Raw genomic sequence first — 20,272 nt, forward strand, 5'->3', positions numbered from 1 at the left:
TTTGTTTAACACTTTTTTGGTTATTACATGATTCCATGTGTTATTTCATAGTTTTGATGTCTTCACTATTATTCTACAACATAGAAAATATAAAAAATAAAGAAAAACCCTTGAATGAGTAGGTGTTCTAAAACTTTTGACCGGTAGTGTATGTTCATACCCTGCGTGTTTTGATAGTCCCACACACTGATAGTCCCAATTTGCATGTTGACTGCAGGAATGTCCATCAGAGCTTTTGCCAGATAATTGAATGTTCATTTCTCTACCATAAGCTGCCTCCAACATAATTTTAAAGAATTTGGCAGTACTTCCAACCGGCCTCACAGCTCAGGAAGAAGACGCGTTCTGTCTCCTAGAAATGAACGTACTTTGGTGCGAAAAGTGCAAATCAATCCCAGAACAACAGCAAAGGACCTTGTGAAGATTTTGGAGGGAACAGGTACAAAAGTATCTATATCCACAGTAAAATGAGTCCTATATCGACATAACCTGACGCTCAGCAAGGAAGAAGCCACTGCTCCAAAACCGCCATAAAAAAGCCAGACTACGGTTTGCAACTGCACATGGGGACAAAGATCGTACTTTTTGGAGAAATGCCCTCTGGTCTAATGAAGCAAAAATATAACTGTTTGGCCATAATGGCTATCGTTATGTTTGAAGAAAAAAGGGGAATGTTTTCAAGCCAAAGAACACCATCCCAACCGTGATGCACGGGGGTGGCACCATTAAGTTGTGGGGGTGCTTTGCTGCAGGAGGGACTGGGGCACTTCACAAAATAGATGGCATCACGAGGAATGAAAATTATGTGGATAAATTGAAGCAACATCAGTCAGGAACTTAAAGCTTGGTCACAAATGGACAATGACCCCAACCATACTTCCAAAGTTGTGGCAAAATGGCTTAAGGACAACAAAGTCAAGGTATTGGAGTGGCCATCACAAAGCCCTGACCTCAATCATATAGAAAATGTGTGGGCAGAACTGATAAAGCATGTGCGAGCAAGGAGGCCTACAAACCTGACTCAGTTACACCAGCTCTGTCAGGAGGAATGGGCCAAAATTCACCCAACTTATTGTGGGAAGCTTGTGGAAGGCTACCCGAAACGTTAAACAATTGAAAGGCAATGCTACAAAATACTAAGTGAGTGTATGTAAACTTCTGACCCACTTGGAATGTGATGAAAGAATTCTCTCTGCTATTATTCTGACATTTCAGGTGATACTAACTGACCTAAGACAGGGAATTCTTACTAGGATTAAATGTCAGGAATTGTGAAACTGAGTTGAAATGTATTTGGCTAAGGTGTATGTAAACTTCCGACTTCAACTGTATCTAAACATGTGGCAAATCAGAATGTGAACAAGATCAGTATCAAGGACGCATTGTAAAACCTGGTGTAAACGGGGCTTCTTCAGACAGACATACAGATTTTGTAAAAGCAGCTATTCATTAAAGTAGGTATTAGTAATAACAGGGCCGATCACATATCAGTAAACCCTCTGTTATCAGTTGTGCTGCTTTTAATCTTAGATTGCAAGTCAGACAATGTACATCACAGTCATTGAAGTGCATACTATACATCTAAAGTATGATATAACCGAGCCAAGTCTTTTTGGGCCCTGTACTGTACCCCACTCTTTTATGCTCTCTCTTTTCTTCTCGCTCTCCCTTTTTTCTCTCTCGCTCTCCATCCCCCTCTCTCTCCCTCCCTTCCTCCCCTCATATAAAGTTGTCCTCTGGGTTGTGTAAGTTCTGTGGTTTGGCATGGCAGTGCAGAAAACCCAGAAGTTCCTGTTGTGGTAAGCACTACTATTACTTCGCCTCACTGCTGGGTGAAAGAAGATGGTGGGAGAGAGAAGAGAAGGAAGGGATAAAGACGAGAGAGAGAGAGAGAGAGAGAGAGAGAGAGAGAGAGAGAGAGAGAGAGAGAGAGAGAGAGAGAGAGAGAGAGAGAGAGAGAGAGAGAGAGAGAGAGAGAGAGAGAGAGAGAGAGCAGATATGAAAACCGATAGACATCTCGGTCTCTTTCTCCATATTTATCACCAATTTTTTTTGCCTAGAATGCAATGTATTGCCTTATGCATCATGTCACGTGATCAATATAACTTTCTGCTAAAGTGTCAGACTGATTGTTGAGACATCATCTTCCCGATGCATTTCTCCTGGCATCCATAGTGTGACACTAATCACCCCCCCCCCCCCCCCGGATGCAATTTATTCACTTATAAAGCATGTCCATAAAGCCTTTCTCTAGGCCTCAATAGTGAGACACTAATCTCCTCCCTCCCTCGTGAATGTAATGTGTTCACTTAGGGATCATGTCCGTGAAGCCTTTCTCGAGGCGTTCATAGTGTGATGCTAATCTTCCCCCTCATTGGATGCAATTCGTTCACATAAGCTTCATGTTCCTTGAAGCCAATCTTTTTGCATAATCATACCAGATTGATGCTTATCAATGATATCATGTTGGAGCTTAGGGCAGGTGCTGAAACTTCCCGAGAGAAACTTCCCTCTGTTTTGACTCAACTCCAACTCTCTCATTGTTGGTCTACAGTTAGGTTTCTGTGATAACTTATATTGCATTTTTTCCTATAAAATGCTATCAAAACCTTACATTGTACAGTTACATTTCTATAACTTACTTGACATGTTTTCCAATATAAATTATATCAAGTAGTTACATATTACAGTTATGTTTCTATGACTTAATAATTAATAACACAGTCCCGGCAAAGTGAACATCCACTACTGGTGGAGTTACATAAAATGAGGCTAGGAACTGTAGAACTATCATGTTTCCTCCATATATTTTTTATCTTTCCCACTCTTTCTGTTTCTCTCTTTGTCTTGCACACACACACACACACACATTTTAATGTTAAGAAAATGAAAACAACTTCGACAAGAGCAACCTGGTCTCAATTTACCCACTTCATTTAAGTACCTAATGGTTCTTGAACATCTGAATCATCTCAGTTCTGGATGATACATTTATATTTTACTCACATACTGGGCCCAGCCTCTCAAATTCCATTCAATTGTTATGGTCAAATGTAATTTAGCCACCCCAAATGAATCCAGGCCACGTTGTTGTATTGACAGTTCAGCAACACAAGAATGACAAATCACAAACACTGTATCGTCAAGGGATGTGTGTGTGTGAGTGTGTGTGTGCATGCATACGTGGCTGTGTCTGGGGGGAGACAGGGCCAGTGATGAACATGAGATGGGGGCCCCAGGGGTCGGCTCCTGGTCTGAATGCATGGAATCTACCCGCTCGGGGTGAACTTTAACCTAGTGCCCCCAATCCTCACCTTACCCAGGTGTGCTCCCCTCGGGACAGCAGTGAACCTGTGTGTGGATGGCCCCCGGGGTTCATCCCAGCGCAGTCACCCAGCTCTATGAGCACCAATCTAGGCCTCTCCCCACCTCTCCTCTCTATCTCTCCCCTCACCCCCCCCCCCTCTTCTCCAGACATCCATGTAATGAACCCTTAATGAGCCTGTTACTCCAACTGTCACTTATTCTAGCTCATCTGGGAAAATAGGGAAGGAAGGGGAGGTGGAGCAGTACTAAGCGATAGGGAGAGAGAGATAGTAAAGGTCAGACTGACATACTGTACATACATACATACTGTATAGCCAGATAACAACAATCAAATACAATTGTATTGGTCACGTACACAGATTTGCAGATATTATTGCAGGTGTAGCAAGATTATTTTGTTTCTTGCTCCAACAGTGCAGTAATACCTAGCAATAAAAATAAAACATTCTGGTGGCAGAATCATGCTATGGGGATGCTTTTCAACAGCAAAGACTGAGAAGCTGGTAAGGATAAAGGGAACAATGAATGGAGCCAAATACAGGCAAATCCTTGATGAGAACCTGATTCAGAGTGTAAGTGGTACGTTCCAACAGGACAATGACCCCAAGCATACAGCCAAAGCAATGCTGGAATGGCTTCAGAACAAGGATGTGAATCACCTTGAGTGGCCTAGCCAAAGCCAAGACTTGAATCCCACTGAAAGCTGTGGAAAGATTTTAAGATTGCTGTTCACCGCCACACCCCATCTAACTTAACAGAGCTTGAGAAAATCTGCAAGGAAGAATGGGAGAAAATCCCAAAATCCAAATGTGCAACGCTGATACAGACATACCCAAGATGACTCAAAGCTGTAATCGCAGCCAAAGGTGCTTCTACAAAGTATTGACTTAGGGGTGTGAATACTTAAGCAAATTAGATATTTCAGTTTTTCATTTTCAATAAATTTGCTAAAACTTCTAAAAACATGTTTTCACTTTGTCATTAAGGGTAGTGTGTGTAGGTGGGTTTTGAATTCAGGCTGAATCACAACAAAATGTGGAATAAGTAGAGGAATATGAATACTTTTTTAAAGCACTGTAGGTATTTATCTTGTCCAGGGGGGATAGGGCAGTGTAATGATGATTGCGTTGTCCGTAGATCTATTGGGGGGATATGCGAATTGTAGTGGGTCTAGGGTTTTAGGTAAGGTGGAGGTGATATGGTCGTTAACTAGCATCTCAAAGGACTTTATGATGACAGAAGTGAGTGCTACAGGGTGATAGTCATTTAGTTCAGTTACTTTTGCTTCATTGCGTACAGGAACAATGGTGGGCATCTTGAAGCAAGTGGGGACAACTGACTGGGATATGGAGAGATTGAATATATCCATAAACACTCCAGCCAGCTGGTCTGCACATGCTCTGAGGATGTGGCTAGGGACGCTGTCTGGGCCGGCAGCCTTCCATGAGGTTAGCACGCTTAAATGACGTACGTCGGCCACGGAGAACAAGAGCACACAGTCCTTGAAGCAATAAGGGGGCCGATTTGGTGCTCAGTGTTTTCCTCGACGCGGGCGAATACGTGTCCGTGTCCGCGACGTGGCTGACTTTCCCTTTATAATCCGTGATTGTCTGGAGTCCCTGCCACGTACGTCTCATGTATGAGCCGTTGAATTGCGACTCCACTTTGTCTCAGTACTGTCGTTGTTCCTCTTTTATTGCATTACAGCGGTCGTAGCTGGTCTGTTTGTACATGTCCAAGTTTCCAGTCACCTTGCCATGGTTAAATGCGATGGTTCGCGCTTTCAGTTCTGCGCGAATGCTGCCATCTATCCGCGGTTTTTGGTTTGAATAAGTTCTAATTGTCACAGTGGGAACAACATCCTCTATGCACTTCTCGATGAACCCCGTCACCGAGTGAGTGTATACAGTACTAGTCAAAAGTTTGGACACACCTACTCTAGTGGTTAGAGCCAGAAGGTTGCTGGATCAAATCCCCGAGCTGACAAGGTAAACATTTGTCGTTCTGGTCCTGAGCAAGGAGAACTATGTTATTTCATAGTTTTGATGTCTTCACTATTACTCTACACCGTAGAAACTAGTACAAATAAGGAAAAACCCTTGAATGAGTAGGTGTACACCAAACTTTTGACTGATACTGTACATTGACACTATTCTCAGAGGTGACATGGAACATTTCCCAGTCCGAGTGATCAAAACAATCTTGTAATATAGATTCTGATTAGTCAGACCAACGTTGAACAGTCCTTACCACGGGAACTTCCTGTTTAAGTTTCTGCCTATAGATGGGGAGGAGCAGAAGGGAGTTATGAGGATGGGGGAGGGCCTTGTTGTCGTCCCAGAAGGGAGAGTAGCAATGATCCAGGTTCTGTGCTGCACGTGTAGCACAGGAGATGTGTTGATAGAATTTCAGTAGCGGTTTCCTCAGATTTCCCTCATGAAAGGCCCCAACTACAATAAATGCGGTCTCAAGATGTGTGGTTTCCAGTTTGCACATAGTCCAGTGTAGTTTCTTGAGAGGAGTCACAGTGTCTGCTTGGGGGGGAATATACACTGCAGTGACAATGACCGAAGGAGGTAATGCAGTTGGCATTTGGTGGTGAGGTATTCAAGATCGGGAAACCAACAAAAGTTCTTGAGTTCCTGTATGTTACCTCAATCACACCATGAGTTGTTAATCATGAAACAAACCCCTCCGGGAGAGACATAATGAACAGTGACTATGGCCGGGATTCAAACAAACTGCATTGCGCTAACAACGCACTGCAGTAGTAGAATGCTGTGGGACAGTAAAAAACAGTAGGATATACAGAGAAAAAATATATACAGAGAATTATATGTATATAGGCTTTCACACGTTTACGTGGTATGAAGTCCCCATCACTATGGGGAGCTAGTCTTCACTTGCTCCTTAGTGCAACAGGTGAAGGAGATAGAAGGGAAATGTTTTGATAGAGAGGCAGAGAAAGGGAGAGGGGGAGAGTTGTGATCAATGCTCCGTTTGGATCTCATAGGATCGCGGTGCAACTTCTCTCTGCACACACCCTTGCGGCATCCAGGTTCCTGTAGTGATGTCTCGGAGTCGTACATGATCTCCAGGTTTCAGTTCAGGTAAGTGTCTTGCACTTTTGTCGTGTCGCTGTTTTTGTTTGTCTTTCTGTTTTTCCTTCGCAAGTTTGACTTTGTGAGCACCTCTGGGTGTTAACAAGTCCTCATAGATTAGTAGGTTGGTTCTGATGCGACGTCCCATCAACATTTGTGCAGGTGAGCGGTGCACTGCGGTTGATCATCAGATTTTTTAGGGAATCCTCCTTTCCATTGTATGCCTTTATCATCAGACCTTTGAGAATTTTGACTGAACTCTCTGCTAAGCCGTTGGACCTTGGGTAGTTGGGGCTGGAGGTGTTGTGTCGGAATCCCCAGTCGTTAGCGAACAATCGGAATTTGGAACTTGAGAACTGCGGGCCATTGTCCAAGTACAGTTCAGACGCAACCACATGTCTTGCAAAGACTGATTTCAGGTAGGTGATTACAGCTGGAGGTAGTTGGCAGTGTTGCTACTTCAGGGTAGTTTGAGTAGTAGTCGGTAACAACAATGTGACTTTTGCCATTGCAGTCAAAAAGGTAAACTCCAACTTTGTAGTAGGGTCTGTTGGGTACTGGATGCGGCATTAGCGGCTTTGCTTGCTGCTTTGGCCTGTAGGTCAAACACAGTTCACATGAAGCAGTGGTCTGGCTGATTTCCTGGTTCATTCTTGGCCAGTACATTACTTCTCGTGCTCGTCGTTTGCATTTTTCCTCACCCAAGTGGCCCACGTGTATTTTCTGTAGCATTTGTTTGCGTAGTGTCATGGGAATGACAATCTTGTTGCCTTTGAACACTAAGTCATCAACAATAGTGAGCTCTGCTCTGCAAATCCAGTAATCCTGTATTCTCCTTGGACTCAGACCATCCTATCAGTGTTTTTTCTTTCATCTCTGTCATTGTTTGTTCAGCTGCGGTCTCTTTTTTGATCTGCTCCATTCTCTCAGAAGACACAGGAAGTGATGCTACGATCATGTCGACGTAGGCCTGAATCTCAGTGTTTTTCTGTGTGTCGAAGCTCTCTTTCTTGTCGACTGCTCGAGAAAGAGTGTCGGCGGCGAACATGAACTTTCCAGGGGTATAGATCATCTTCACATCATACTTTTACAGTCTGATTAACATTATCTGGATTCTCATTGGACAATCATTCAGTGGCTTAGACATGATTGACACCAATGGTTTGTGGTCTGTTTCTACTTCGAAGTCTCGTCCGTAGACGTATTGGTGAAACCCTTCCCAAGCGTATGTTCTCGCCGGTAGTTCTTTCTCTATTTGTGCATACCTTGTCTCTGCGCCTTTCAAGGCTCTGGATGCATAAGCGACGGGTTGCCATGTGTCGTCATGCTGTTGCAGAAGAACTTCTCCCAGGCCAAACTGTGACGCATCTGCAGAAATCCTTGTGCTTTTCTCTGGATCATAGAACCTGAGCACTGGCTCTTCTGTGATTGTCTTCTTTAGGTTTTTGAAGCAGTTTTCCTATTCGTGGGTCCATTCCCATTCATTCTTCTGTTCCAGAAGACATCTGAGTGGAGCGGACTGTGCTGACAGTTGAGGTATGAACTTTGCAAGGTAGGTGATCATGTCCATGAAGCGTCTCACGGCGTCCTTGTTCTTCGGGCGTTCCATGTTGTTGATGGCTGATGTTTTCCTCTAGTCTGGTTTGACACCGTCCTCTGAAAGTACGTCTCCCACGAAGGTAAGTGTTTTTACACCAAACTCGCATTTATCCTTGTTTAGTTTTAGGTTGACTTTCCGTGTCAGGTCCAGCACTTGTCTCACTCTCGCGTCGTGTTCTTCTTTTGTGGACCCCCAGACGATGATGTCATCCATCATGGTCTCCACTCCTGGAATGTGCTCGAAGATCATGTGGATTGTCTTGTGGTAGACCTCTGGCGCTGAGAGAATCCCACCATGTTATGTTTGTTCCTTATATAATGACAAACCTAGGCGTAGGTTTAACAACTTTTAATGAACATATACTTCAGCTTGAAAACTCCTTGTTTAGCCATGGAAGGCATTGTTCAACCACCTAACCATCTAAATGTTATTAACACATAACAACACAAGGACTAGGATTGAATCGTACTACACCGGCTCCGACGCTGGTCAGATGTGGCAATTTACAAAGGGAAGCACAGCCGAGAGATGCCCAGTAACACGAGCTTACCAGACGAGCTAAAACACTTCTATGCTCGCTTCGAGACAAGTAACACTGAAATATGCATCAGCATATCGGCTGTTCCGGACGACTGTGTGATCACGCTCTCCGCAGCCGATGTGAGTAAGACCTTAAAACAGGTCAACATTCACAAGCTGAAGCTGGAGTCTTATACTATATCTTATATCTCCCTCACTAACTTTAAGCATCAGCTGTCAGAGCAGGTTACCGATCATTGCACCTGTACACAGCCCATCTGTAAATAGCCCACCCAACTACCTCATCCCAATATTGTTATTGTTTTTGCTCCTTTGCACCCCAGTATCTGTACTTGCACATTCATCTTCTGCATCTATCACTCCAGTGTTAATGCTAAATTGTAACTATTTCGCCACTATGGCCTATTTATTGTCTTACCTCCCTAATCTTACAACATTTGCACACACTGTATATAGATTTTTCTATTGTGTTATTGACTGTACGTTTGTTTATCCCATGTGTAACTTTGTGTTTGTGTCACACTGCTTTGCTTTATCTTGGCCAGGTTGCAGTTGTAAATGAGAACTTGTTCCCAACTGGCCTGCATGGTTAAATAAAGGTGAAATAAAAAATAAAAAACATGGCCACTGGACCAGACGGAATACCAGGACGTGTACTCCGAGCATGAAGTGACCAACTGGCAAGTATCTTCACTTCACATTTTCAACCTCTCCCTGTCTGAGTCTGTAATACCAACATTTTTCAAGCAGACCACAATAGTCCTTGTGCCCAAGAACACTAAGGTAATGTGCATAAAATACTACCGACCCGTAGCACTCACGTCTGAAGCCATGAAATGCTTAGAAAGGGCTCACATCAACAACATTATCCCAGAAACCCTAGCCCACTCACATTTGCATACGGCCCCAACAGATCCACTAATGATGCAATCTCTATGGCACTCCACACTGCCCTTTCACACCTGGACAAAAGGAACACCTATGTGAGAATGCAATTAATTGACTACTGCTCAGCATTCAACACCATAGTGCCCTCAAAGCTCACCACTAAGCTAAGGACCCTGGGACTAAACACCTCCCTCTGTAACTGGATCCTGGACTTCCTGACACGCCGCAACCAGGTAGTAAGGGTAGGTAACAACACATCTGCCACGCTGATCCTCAACACGGGTGCGTGCTCAGTCCCCTCCTGTATTCCCTGTTCACTCACGACTGCACGACCAGGCACGACTCAAACTTCATTAAATTCGCCGATAACACAACAACGATGAAACAGCTCATAGAGAAGAGGTCAGAGACCTGACCGTGTGGTGCAAGGGCAACAACCTCTCCCGCAACGTGATCAAGACAAAGGAGATGATTGTGGACTACAGGAAAAGGAGGACCGAGCATGCCCCCATTCTCATTGACAGGGCTGTAGTGGAGCAGGTTGAGAGCTTCAAGTTCCTTGGCGTCCACATCACCTACAAATTAACATGGTCCAAGCACACCAAGACAGTCGTGAAGAGGGCACGACAAAAAACATATTCCCCCTCAGGAGACTGAAAATATTTGGCATGGGTCCTCAGATTCGCAAAAGCTCCATCAGCTGCACCATCGAGAGCATCCTGACTGGTTTCATCACTGCCTGGTATGGAAACCGTTCTACAGAGGGTAGTGCGTACGGCCCAGTACATCACCAGGGCCAAGTTTCCAGCCATCCAGGACCTCTATACCAGGCGGTGTCTGAGGAAGGCCCTAAAAAGTGTCAAAGACTGAAGCCACCCTAGTCATTGACTGTTTTCTTTGCTACCACACAGCAAGCGGTACCGGAAAACCAAGTCTGGGTCCAAGAGGCTTCTAAACAGCTTCTACCCCCAAACCACAACTCCTGAACAGCTAATCAAATGGCTACTCAGACTATTTGCATTGCCACCCCCCCCCCCTCCCCTCTACGCTGCTGCTACTCTCTGTTATCATCTATGCATAGTCACTTTAATACCTCTACATACATGTACATATTACCTCAATTACCTCAACACCAGTGCCCCTGCACAATGACTCTGTACCGGCACCCCCTGAATATAGCCCCACTATTGTTATTTACTGCTGCTCTTCAATGTTTGGGATAGGGGGCAGCATTTTCACTTTTGCATGAATTGGTGCCCATAGTGAACTCCCTCCTACTCTGTCCCAGATGATAATATATGCATATTATTATTACTATTGGATAGAAAACACTCTGAAGTTTCTAAAACTGTTTGAATTATGTCTGTGAGTATAACATAACTCATATGGCAGACAAACTTCCAAACAGGAAGTGAGAATTCTGAGAAGGGTCGATGTGAAAGTCATCGCCTATTCAATTCCCTGTAATATATGGATATGTTTGCACTTCCTACGCCTTCCACTAGATGACAACAGTCAGAACGTGGAATGAAGCCTCTAGTGTGATGTGGGGCCGGATGGGAGCTATTTGAGTCAGTGGTCTGTCAGAATGCTACTTCCTGGTCACGCGCGCTAGTCATGGAATGGCCATGTGTGCCATTACTTATACAGACATGAAGAAATGCTCCAGTTGGAACGTTATTGGATATATATGATAACAACATCCTGAAGATTGATTCTCTACTAAGTTTGACCAGTTTATTCGACTTGTAATATAACTTTTTGAAGTTTTCGTCCGACGTTTGCCTGCATCTGCGCCAGCGTTTGGACATGTGTACTACACATGCTAGCTAAAGTTGCTAATTGGACATAAGTAATGGACATTATCAAACAAAACAACAATTTATTGTGTAACTAGGATTCCTGGCATTGCATTCTGATGTAGATAATCAAAGGTAAGGGAATATTTATGATGTAATTTTGTATTTCTGTTGACTCCAACATGGCGGAGAAATTTTGTTAAATCTGGGCGCCGTTTCAGATTATTGCATGGTGTGCTTTTTACTAAAGTTTTTCAAAAATCTGACACAGCGGTTGCATTAAGAACAAGTGTATCTTTAATTATATGTAAAACATGTATCTTTCATCAAAGTTTATGATGAGTATTTCTGTTATTTGACGTGGCTTTCTGTAATTACTCCGGATATTTTGGAGGAATTTCTGAATTTGGCGCCAATGTAAACCGAGATTTGTGGATCAAAATGCACATTATCGAACAAAACATAAATGTATTGTGTAACATGATGTCCTATGAGTGTCATCTGATGAAGATTATCAAAGGTTAGTGATTCATTTAATCTCTATTTCTGCTTTTGTGTGACTATCTTTGGGCTGGGAAAAATGGCTGTGTGTTTTTTGGATTTGGTGGTGATCTAACATAAATATATGTTGTGTTTTCACTGTAAAACATTTAAAAAATCGGACACGATGGGTAGATTAACAAGATGTTTATCTTTCATTTGCTGTATTGGACTTGTTAATGTGTGTAAGTTACATATTTCGGAAAAATATTTTTGATTTTCGCTCGCTGCCTTTTCAGCGGAATGTGGGAGGAGTTCCGCTAGCGGAACCCCGGTGCCAGACAGGTTAAGGACAACAAAGTCAAGGTATAGGAGTGTCCATCACAAAGCCCTGACCTCAACCCTATAGAAAATGTGTGGGCAGGCCTGAAAAAGTGTGTGCGAGCAAGGAGGCCTACAAACTTGACTCAGTTACACGAGCTCTGTCAGGAGGAATGGGCCAAAATTCACCCAACCTTTTGTGGGAAGCTTGTGGAAGGCTACCCGAAACGTTTGACACAAGTTAAAACCTCTCTGGGATATGTGGGACGCTAGCGTCCCAACTGGCCAACATCCAGTGAAAATGCAGAGGGCCAAATTCAAATAAATTACTATAATAATTAAACTTTGATGAAATCACGCATTCAATATACCAAATTAAAGCTACACTTGTTGTGAATCAGGCCAATGTGTCAGATTTCAAAAATGCTTTACGGCGAAAGCAAACAATGCTATTATCTGAGGATAGCACCAAAGTAAACAAACACAGACCATCATATTTCAACCCTCCAGGCGCGACACAAAACGTAGAAATAAAGATATAATTAATGTCTTAACTTTGAAGAGCTTCTTCTGTTGGCACTCCAATATGTCCCATAAACATCACAATGGGAAGCTTGTGGAAGGCTACCTGAAACGTTTGACCCAAGTTAAACAATTGAAAGGCAATGCTACCAAATACTAATTGAGTGTATGTAAACTTCTGAACCACTGGGAATGTGATGAAAAAAACTAAAGCTGAAATAAATCATTCTCTCCATTATTTTTCTGACATTTCACATTCCTAAAATAAAGTGGTGATCCTAACTGACCTAAGACAGGAAATGTTTACTCGGATTAAATGTCAGGAATTGTGAAAAACTGAGTTTAAATGTATTTGGCTAAGGTGTATGTAAACTTCCCGACTTCAACTGTATGTGTTACCTAAAACAGCTGTATCGTTAGATTGGTAGAATATATTTTTGATCTGATTTCAGAAAAGTAGAGGAAGATTTTATATATGCGCAAACGTCTTGTCTAACTTGTTGGAAAAGTGGTTAAAGTAGCTGATTTCAGCCTCCCGAGTGGCGCAGTGGTCTAAGACACTACATCGCTTGAGGCGTCACTACAGACCCAGGTTCGATCCCAGGCAGTGTCTCAGCCGGCCGTGACCGGGAGACCCATGAGGCGGCACATAATTGGCCCTGCTTCATCTGGGTTAGGGGAGGGTTTGTCCCATCATTGTCCCGTCACACTCTAGCAACACCTTGTGGGGGGCCGGGCGCCTGCAAGCTGAAAATAAAAAAGTGGATGGAGGACAAAAAGAGGAGTGTAGAATGCTAAATATTAGGAAGGTGCTCCTAATGTTTTGTACACTCAGTGAACATTAGGCAGGCCTTTCTCTTTTAGAATAATAATATCTCTACAAACAGAGAATTTTGCGGCAAATTCAGCTGTAGAGGCTGGTAGAGGACAACGTGCAACCCTACTACTCTCTTTCTTCTCCTCTCTTTCTTCTTCTTTGTGGTTGAAGTGCCAGGTCTGATGCCTACAGCTGACGAATCCAAAGAATGAACACAAAAAAAATCATGACTTTTAAATAAATATACATTTCCTGATTTAGACTTTGCCTTGATTTATTTTTCCTCAGCCTTGGTTTTGGTGTGGCCTGGCTTGATAATAACAACTATTTATCCATTCCTCGGAGCTGATCACTCACTCTCTTACTGGTGTGGGTTTCGAATACACACACCACGCTGACGTGCGGAGCTGGAGCGAACGCAACCATTTTTTGTTGTTGCTCTGTACAAAAACACATTAATCTAACCATGTCAGCAGTGCTTTGACACAATGGGGATTTCAAAGTGATAGAAAGCATTAGTCACCACACGTCTCCACCACCACCAGTCTCCCCACTGATAAGGAAGAAGGGCGGCAGGCCTTTCTAGCAGTGAGTCCATGGGATGTGGTCATGACCAAGGTTCCAGTGGGTCTTTGTCTGAGCGTGGCTCCGTGTGTGTGTGTGTGTGTGTGTGTGTGTGTGTGTGTGTGTGTGTGTGTGTGTGTGTGTGTGTGTGTGTGTGTGTGTGTGTGTGTGTGTGTGTGTGTGTGTGTGTGTGTGTGTGTGTGTGTGTGTGCTTGCGCCCATCCACATGAAAAAATACTACAGTTTATTATAGAATACTACAGTACTTACTATAGAATTCTGTAGTAAAATGTAGTATAATACTAAACTACACACTGTATCCCTCAATCATGTGTAGTAGTTACTATAGAATGTTGTAGTATACTGTAGAATACTATAGTATATACTACAGTATTATCCACAAAAAACACACTGTAGTAAATACTACATTAACTTCTACTTGGTCACAATCCCGGATCCGGGAGCATCCTCATCAGTAAAAAAGCTGTCTAGCATAGCCTAGCATAGCGCCACAAGTAAATACTAGCATATAAATATCATGAAATCACAAGTCCAAGACACCAAATGAAAGATACACATCTTGTGAATCCAGCCATCGTTTACGATTTTTAAAATGTTTTACAGCGAAAACACAATATGTATTTCTATTAGCTAACCACGATAGCAAAAGACTCAACCGCATATTTTCACATTTTTTTTACCGCATAGGTAGCTATCACAAATTCGACCAAATAAAGATATAATTAGTCACTAACCAAGAAACAACTTCATCAGATGACAGTCCTATAACATGTTATACAATAAATCTATGTTTTGTTTGAAAAATGTGCATATTTCAGTTATAAATCATAGTTTTACATTGTAGCTGCAATCTCAAATATCACCAAAGCAGCTAGAATTACTACAGAGAGCAACGTGAAATACCTAAATACTCATCATAAAACATTTAAGAAAAATACATGGTGTACAGCAAATGAAAGACAAACATCTTGTGAATCCAGCCAATATTTCAGATTTTTTAAGTGTTTTACAGCGAAAACACAATATAGCATTATATTAGCTTACTACAATAGCCAACCACACAACAGCATTAATTCACCACAAAGGTAGCGATAGCGAAAAAAACAGCAAAATATATACATTTATTCACTAACCTTGACAAACTTCATCAGATGACAGTCCTATAACATCATATTACACGATACATATATGTTTTGTTAGAAAATGTGCATATTTAGCGGTACAAATCGTGGTTTTACAATGTGAATACGTAGTCAAAATGCACAAAATTGTCCGGAGAAATCTTGGAGAGTCACCTAATCTAATCAAATAACTCATCATAAACTTTACTAAAAAATACATGTTGTACACCAAATGAAAGATACACTAGTTCTTAATGCAACCGCTGTGTTAGATTTTTAAAAATAACTTTAGTACGACATACACGTTATACACGTTACGTTATAGCGAGACAGCGCCCAAAATCAGGGCGGAAAATATGACTAAACATTTTCAACAGAAATACAAAATAACATCATAAATGGTTCCTAATTTTGATGAGCTTCCATCAGAATGTTGTACAAGTTGTCCTTTGTCCAGAATAATCGTTGTTTGGTTGTAGAATATCCTCTTCTCCTGTCGAATTAGCAACCAAAGCTAGCCATGTGGCGCAAACGTGCCCAACTTCACATAACGCAAAGAAAAGAAAATGCCTGAAAATCGCATTAAACGTTCAATGAACTGATACAACTAAAAAATAACTACTTTATGATGTTTTTGTCACATATATCAAATAAAATCAGAGCCGGATATATCTAACATCTATACCGAAAGCTTTTCAGAATGCAACCTGGGGTTCCTTCTTGCCCCTTCCAAGACAATGAAAATTCCAGACACGTCATTCCAAAAGCTCTTGTTCGGCCGCAGATCAAAACCTCATGAGGACAGGGGGTGCTGTTGTCACTTTTTATGGAAAACGTGTCCTTTTTAAACGGCTTCCTACTCAATTCTTGCTCGTACAATATACATATTATTATTATTATTGGATAGAAAACACTCTCTAGTTTCTATAGCCGTTGGAATTTTGTCTCTGAGTGGAACAGAACTCATTCTACAGCACTTTCCCTGACATGGAGTCAGATTTCAGACATCTTGGCCCCTGATCTGGAGTCAGTTGTAAAGTCCCTGTAAATGCTATGAGGATACAAACACTGCTTACGTTTTCCCCTGGATGTCATTACGTGGTGACGCTTTGAATGGAGTCGATTGCGCAATCAGGGCCTGTATAAAACAGCACAAGGTGGAAGTAGCGTCCCTTTCCTGCTGCCCCTGACGCACGGTGGACACGGACCTGCTCTTTTTCCAAGCTTTAGTTTAGCCAGTAATATTTCTCCGGTCATGTTTTTACTCGTTATAGGTGTTAAAAACATCATAAGGTAGTTAATTTAAACCGTTTTATAGCAATTTATATCCGTTTAGTGCGATTTTGAGGCATTTCTTTCTGAGACACTTTGAACCTCTGGGCACGTTTCCAGTTCATGCCGAACGTTAGTGGGCATTTCCACATGGCAAGAGGACAGCTTTCGACCAAAAGACGATTAGACCCAAGAAAGGATTCATTGCCCAAGATTCTGATGGAAGAACAGCTCATAGTAAGAACAATTTATTATGATAAATCGTGTTTCTGTCGAAAAATGTTAATCGCTTATGCCGCCCTTTTGTTAGATGTAGCTTCGCTTGGCGCAACCTGTATTGAAAAGTAAGGATAATTTAAAAAATGTAATTCAGCGATTGTATTAAGAATTAAATTGTCTATCAATCGCTGTCCACCCTATATTTTTTAGTCAAGTTTATGAGTATTTATGTATAAGACTAGATCACTGTCTAATATGGCGCACAACATTTTCTGACCAGCTGGGCTACTTTTGTCAATGTCTAACCATGATTTTGGTGGCTAAATATGCACATTTTCGAACAAACTCTATATGTATGTTGTAATATGATGTTACAGGAGTGTCATCTGAAGAATTCTGAGAAGGTTAGTGAAAAAATTTATATATTTTGGCAATATTTACGTTATCGCTCTCTTTGGCTAGAATCAATGCTCTGGTAATGTTTGCACGTGGTATGCTAATATAACGATTTATTGTGTTTTCACTGTAAGACACTTAGAAAATCTGAAATATTGTCTGTATTCACAGGATCTGTGTCTTTCAATTAGTGTATGCTGTGTATTTTTACGAAATGTTTTATGATTAGTAATTAGGTAATACACGTTGCTCTGTGTATTTATTCTAGTCGAGTTGTGATGGTGGGTGCAATTGTAAACTATGATTTATACCTGAAATATGCACATTTTTCTAACAAAACCTATCCTATACCATAAATATGTTATCAGACTGTCATCTGATGAGGTTTTTTCTTGGTTAGTGGCTATCAATATCTTTATTTGGCCGAATTGGTGATAGCTAGTGGTGTTGGTGGACAAAGAAAAAATGGTGTCTTTTGCTAAGGTGTTTAGCTAATAGATTTACATATTGTGTCTTCCCTGTAAAACATTTTAAAAATCGGACATGTTGGCTGGATTCACACGATCTGTATCTTTCATTAGCTGTATTGGACTTGTTAATGTGTGAAAGTTAAATATTAAAAAATAAAATAATAATGTATTTCGTGCTCTGCCTTTTCAGTGGAATGTGGGAGGAGTTCCGCTAGCGGAACCCCCGTCCTAAACAGGCTAGACACCCCATTCCACCTCTCACTGCCTGTTGACATCTAGTGGAAGGCGTATGCAGTGCATGTAGATCCATAGATTTCAGGCAAATTAATAGGAAGGCCCTGGAACAGAGCCTCGATTTCAGATTTTTCACTTCCTAACAGGAAGTTTGCTGCAAAATGAGTTCTGTTTTACTCACAGATATAATTCAAACGGTTTTAGAAACTAGAGAGTGTTTTCTATCCAATAGTAATAATAATATGCATATTGTACGAGCAAGAATTGAGTACGAGGCAGTTTAATTTGGGCACGATTTTTTACAAAGTGAAAATAGCGCCCCCCTATTGAGAAAAGGTTTTAGTGTTCGCAAAAAACACTAGAGTGCAATAATTTTTTTTTTAATAGTAAATACTACAGTATTTAGGTTACTACAGTACTACAATTACTACAGTAACCTACCCATTCCCCTCCCCCATTTCCCAATTTGTGCCATCCATAAGTCAGAAACCTATATGCCAAGTATTATCCTGTATTGTGTTCCCTACAAGTTAAAGAAAAGAGCAGGTTCTCTGAACTATCTGTTCAGACCCCAGTTCTACCTACCTACAGGTTTTGGATAATGTGTTTTTTCTCCAGTAGGTTTCCTCAAGAAGAAAGCCTACAGTTCTATGTAAAAGATAATAAAACAAAAACACTATACTAAGTACTACAGCATACTACAGTCTGCAGAACACTACAGTAAATACTACATTATAAACTGAGTGACTAGAGCCCTGAATGCTGATTGGCTGATAGCTGTGGTATATCAGACTGTATACCACGGGTATGACAAAGCATTTCTTTTCACTGCTCTAATTATGTTGGTAACTGGTTTGTTGTATATGGCCAATATACGGCTAAGAGCTATATCCAGAACAGCCCTTAGCCGTGGAATATTGGCCATATACCACACCCCCCCCGAGCCTTATTGCTTAAGTATACTATTCCAAAAATACTACAGTATACTATAATCGGCAAAACTACATGAATTACTGTAGTATATACTACAGTTTCATTTAGCTGCAGTAATTATACTATAGCTAACTGTAAATACTACATTCACTACAGTGAAGTCCGTAAAAACACTAAAGTGAATACTATACTATTTACCATAGTATTTTTTAATGTGGGTATTCATGCATGCATCTTTGTGTGTGTGTGTTTGTGTTTCTCCCTAATATCATCTTTATCTCACACACAGACTGACTGAGCCTTATACCAGGGTATATGGAGAGTATTGCACTGCCCCTTTCATGTCCTATTTACTTCATCTTTGATTAATAGGCTGTGTATTTAAGAAGTCTACAGATCAGTCTGATTTGATTATTTTCAAGAAATTGAGAAATGAGGTGAGCAAATGATTAATGAGACAAAGTGGTCATACTTTTGACAAAAGTGTAAGAACACAGGAGCAATCCAAATAAAATGTGTCACTCTCTGAAAGAGCTGGGCTACAGCAAATGGCTCAAAACCAAAGCAAGTAATGTCAGTCTGAGCAAAAATCTAGAGATTTTATTGATGATGAGGGCATTTGTTTTGTCAGAGTGGTTAGAGGGACAATAGAGCCCTGAGTACCAGGACATTAGGACCTGATGGTTGTTAGCGAGCTGGGTACTACCAACGCATGTCCAGAGAGCAGAAGAGGAGATTATCGTGACACAACGGTCACGTGGAATTTTACTGCGGTCATGACTCCTGACTGCGGTAACACGGTCACTGCAACAACCCTGGGTGTTCCTAATTGTTTTGTACACGCCGTGTCTATCAATGACATGAAATCCGCTTTTTCCCGTCAACTTCTTTTTATTTGCAGACGTTTCAGTTCTTTTGGTCTCTCACTAAGACGGCTGAGAGCCAACTTAGTGCACAACTACCAAGTATCAGTAACTGGCTGTCAAGACAACAAGCAATTTATTAATTTGGGAAAAACAGAGTACATATTATTTGCCTCTAAGATTAGGCTAGGTAGATCACCAGGCTTTAAAGTCACGGTTGGTGACACAGCAGTTACAGCCAAGAACTGTGTTGAATACTTGGCCTCTGTACTAGACAGGTTCCTGAGAGGCGAGAGCATATGCCATTGTAAATGCCATTGTCAACCAGAAAGTAATGTTTCTGTCCAGAAAAGCCACATTTCTAGATAAAGGGACCTTGAAAACACTTGCAGCCTCACTTTGACTACGCATGCACTACCTGGTACAGTAAATAATCAAGAACTAGCTACAGACAGCTCAGAATGAAATGTCAAGGGCCATTGAATCGTAGCCTTTGGGTTCATATTGGGCCTTCTCAGCTCAGTGAACTAGAGTGGTTATCAGTTGATGAAAGGGTCATTCAGCTGAAGTTGGAATTGGCCCATAATATCGGGTATGGCACAGTCCCCCAGTATTTAAAGAACTATCTTACTACTGTTAGGGACTCTCATTCCTATGCCACGTGAGGCAGTGCCACAGATTTTGTGCCATGTCGATTCAAGAGCGGTACTGGCCATAAAACGTTTATATATGCGGTAGTGGTAGAGTGGAACAAACTCCCGGGCCAGATGAAAACAGTTTATGC

This window comes from Salvelinus fontinalis, chromosome 37, assembly GCF_029448725.1.
Source record: "Salvelinus fontinalis isolate EN_2023a chromosome 37, ASM2944872v1, whole genome shotgun sequence".
Taxonomy (NCBI): Eukaryota; Metazoa; Chordata; class Actinopteri; order Salmoniformes; family Salmonidae; genus Salvelinus; species Salvelinus fontinalis.